Consider the following 4153-nt stretch of genomic DNA (forward strand, 5'->3'; position numbering starts at 1 on the left):
GGCCCCGCCCCCGGTCCGCCCCCGCGTCCAAACTCCGCCCCCTGCGCGGCCCGGATGCTGCGGACGCGGGCCTGAGTCAGTCTTCGCTCCAGCCCACGGGAGTCACGCTTATGTAACTCTGGTTGTCGCCACCGATCCTCGCCTCACCTGCCTACTCCGAGAGCCTAGCTTCGCTTCCAAACGCCCCGCACACCCTTTTGCATTTCGTCGATACCCGCCGTCTGCCCCTTCAGCTTTTGTGTACTTTCTCAGCTCCCGTGGGCTTGTTCTAAGCTCGCATTGGCGCCTTCTTTCCTTCTGGAAGGTCTTCGCTGCTCACTAGGTCAGCCCCGGCTTCCTCCTGCAGTTTTTCTGTGGGTCAGTTCTCTCACCGTCCCGGTTCTTCTCCCTGGCCTACTGGAGCCTCAGGGCCTCCATGCGAACCTGGCTACTTCCCCGCCACCTCAACCTCCTGCGGTGCTCTCATGTCGGCGCCTGCTTTTCCAGTGCGTCCTAATTTTCCCCCCTCTGATTCCCCTTTTGGAACCCTCTTACCAAGTTTTCCTTTACCCACATTTTGCGCGTCTTTTCGATACTGACTACTTCACACCAGATGCAGTTTGGGTGCTCAAGATTTATATATTCGCGGCCCCACTTAGATGAAGAGTCACATTAAGTAATTACAAATCACAAAGCAAAGCGATAGCAGGGGTGACCATCTTTTACTCATAGTTCCTTCCATCGATACTTTCTCTTAATTGACACTTAAATGTCAAGGAATGGATGTTTCTATTGGGGCTTATAATTCACAAGTTTTGGGTGTTTTTTCCCTGCAACCATAGCTCACTTTAGCTCTTTATTATGTAGTAGAAAGAGCACCGGGACCTCGTTGGTCTCTTGTTTTCTTACCTGTAAAGTTAGGGATTTGTCTGTAAAGTGAGGGATTTGTCTTTTCTGTGATTCTGAATTCTGATTTTGTATTTGGAATGAGGTAGTGGGTTAAATGAGTGAGAAGGCCAAACCTGCAAATGGAACTGGAAGTCTGATAACTTAGTTTTTAAAACTGCTACTTGGAAGAGTTAGACTGTGGTGTGGAAATGAGTTAAGAAACATACCAAAATAAGAGAAACTGATGAGGCTTGTGGAGTTACATCCACAAGTTGCTTTAACTTATCTGAGTAAATGTTATTATCCTTAAATTGAAGAGTTAAAACTATCTTCTATGCTAAACAAAATCCAGGCTCTATGTGGACCTTCAAAGTTTAAAACCATTGTAAATTGAACAACAGCATTACAAGCATTTGAAAGCCTAATAAACCATCTGTCCATCCACTTTAACACAAAATGAGAAAAAGAAAAGTGGTAAATGCCAAAAAAACTGAAAGCAAGGATTCCTAACTACACACGAAACTAGTAAATCTTATCCCACAGAACAGTATATTAAAAACTCCGAAGGCTATGGCAGCCATTTCATTGATTTCGAAATAGAATCATGTAATTCAATAATTGAATTATCTAGTCCTTAATATCAGCTGGAGTCCAATCTTTTCATTTTACAGATGAAGAACTAACGCCCAGAGAGGGTAAATTGCTTGCTCAATATTACCCAGGCTAATTGGAAACAAAGGTAGAATTGAAGCTCAGATCTCGTCTCATATACCTGCCAACATCTGGCTTATACTTACTGCATACCAATTACATAGAGTTTTGCAACATCAGAGGTCTTTGACTTTGCAGTTTTACCTACATGGTCTGAGTGATGTATGAAATTCAACTTGGCATTAACTAGAAAGGCCTTGCTGTCAGAAGCCATTTTGTCCCACTGGTTTCAAGGATTCCTGTTGCACAAGCTCCATTTCACCCGGTCAGAGTTCATCTATGTAATCTAGACAATTCTGGCCAGGCCTCTGGAGCCATGGAGCCAACCAAACACATTCATCCTAGGAGGTGCCAAGAGCTGTGTGTGATTGTGTGAATTATGAAGTCTCTATTGTCAAGAAAATCACAACATTACTGGGGAGGAAAATATGAAACAAAATGATAAACAATTCACCATTAATAACCAAGGATTCTATGGTGAAATTAAAATCTTAAGCTGGAAATCATGTAAATTAAGGGAAGACATTGTCAAAGGACAAAAAAGGAAATGTAGAATTTAGATTGGTTGATAGGAAAAAGGTAAAAGAAATTGCTTGAACCAAGGCACTGAGAAGAAAACGAGCAAGCTTAGAATGAGGAAAACAGGTGATCAGATGAATTGAAACGAGAAGTTCAGTTTAGAAAAAACAGAAAACCAAGCTGAAATGATAGGTTAGAAGCATTGATAGAGAGCCTGAATTTTAGCCTGAGAAATTTAGACTTAACCCAATAAGAGATCATTCTGGGTGGATTTGGCAAGGGGACGGGTTTGGGGGAAGCGGGTAGGGGGATAAGAGGAAACAGGTGAGCATAACCTAAACTTGTTACATTCTGAAGTATCAAGTAGGATTTAAAAAGAAATGTTAGCCCTAAATGCCACTAAGGAAAAGATGGATTCATTGAGTATATGTAGGGATCAAAGATGCGTACAAAGTCCAAGATGATTTCGGCATTGTAACAAGAGTCGATAACCATCCATAGACCTGAGCACCTTAGTGTTGGAAGAGGATCAGCACTCAAAAGATTGCCACCTCTCAATTGCTAGAGAAGGAGGCAAGAAATTTTTCCAAGGTATGCCCTCCTAGTCATCACATCCTCATTCCAAAAAACTTTAGTTTGCTACTCAAATTGAATTAGAAATTAAGAAAGCTCTCACCCTATCATGAGCCCTTTTGCTGGTGTTTTATGGTCGACCTATTTTTATTTCCGTTTCAGCTCTACTGATGTAAAAGTGCTCAGTGATGCAGTATATAACGTTACAGTTGGAAATAAATCAATAAGTGTTTGTTAAATAAATACCAAATGCTGCTCAGCACTCTGCTAGGGCTGGAAAAGTATAAAAAGGGTCTCTGGTTGGAGACAAATGGTCAATGCACCTGACACCATAGAAAATAAATTCCATAGACAGTAGAACAACCTGTGTTGACTGTAAAGTATGCTTATATGGAAATAGTGGGGAATAGGGTTGGAGAAAATGGAAATGATATAATCTATATTGTTCATCGTTCGACGTTTTCATTAATCTTTAATCACTGTTCTAGGTTCTGGAAAAGCGGTAAAATAAGAATTTCTAGGTAAAGCAGTAGTGAAAAAGAAGCTCCTGCTCTCCTAGAGCAAACATTTCATTTAGGGCACAGAGAGGAACAGATAAATACACAACTACCAAATAGTAATAACGGCTCTAAAGAAAATAAAATGTGAGGATTTGAAAATGATTATTTGGGGAGTAAGTTAGACCTTTCTGGGGAACATTTAAACAATGACTTGAATGAAAGAAACAACCAGCCATGAGATAGATGATCTGGAGAAGAGCCCTTCAGGCAGAGAGTAAACTAGTACACACCCCCAAGAAAGTATCAAGCTTAGTGTGTTAGAGACTGATAAAGGCTGAGTGTTTCTGAAGTGTAAAGAGCCAGGAGGGAAGTAAAGGAGATGAAGCAGGAGAGGTAAGTAAGGCCTTGTAGATAAGAAGGGATTTTGAGGTCAGGTTAAAGTATGGATATTTGGAAGATTAGTCACTCTGGCATTCTGGATTAGAGGAGGGAGAGATCAGGATCTGGAAGACCAGATGGAGGCCTGTGTAATAATCTGGGCCGGAGGTGATGCAGGGTAGGCAAGGTTAGTGGCAAGGTTAGCAAGGAAGACAAAAATGTCAAGGAGATCAAGTATTGGGTATTTATGAGGGGTGGTAGGTGGTGTAGGTTGGGGAGAGTCAAATGGAACAAAAAGGTCAAGGACAATGAGCATTAAAAGCTAGTATAGTTAACAAGAAAGAGGTCATGTGTAACCTCTAAGAGAACAGTTTCCATTGGGTGGAGTGGTAAGAAGTGAGGAAATGGAGGCAGTGAACTTTGACTGTAAGTATCAGTACAACTCAAAATGAACAAAGCATATCTATATTTTATTATCTTTAAGGCCATTTACATTTGGGATACTATTAAATTTTTGAAGCCCTTTAAACATTCCCAGCCAAGTCTAAATTTGTGTCTCCATACTGAAGGGAGAACAAACTTATACCATAGAGACTTATATGTTT

This window comes from Pteropus alecto, unplaced genomic scaffold (genome assembly GCF_000325575.1).
Source record: "Pteropus alecto unplaced genomic scaffold, ASM32557v1 scaffold3, whole genome shotgun sequence".
In the NCBI taxonomy this organism is placed as follows: Eukaryota; Metazoa; Chordata; class Mammalia; order Chiroptera; family Pteropodidae; genus Pteropus; species Pteropus alecto.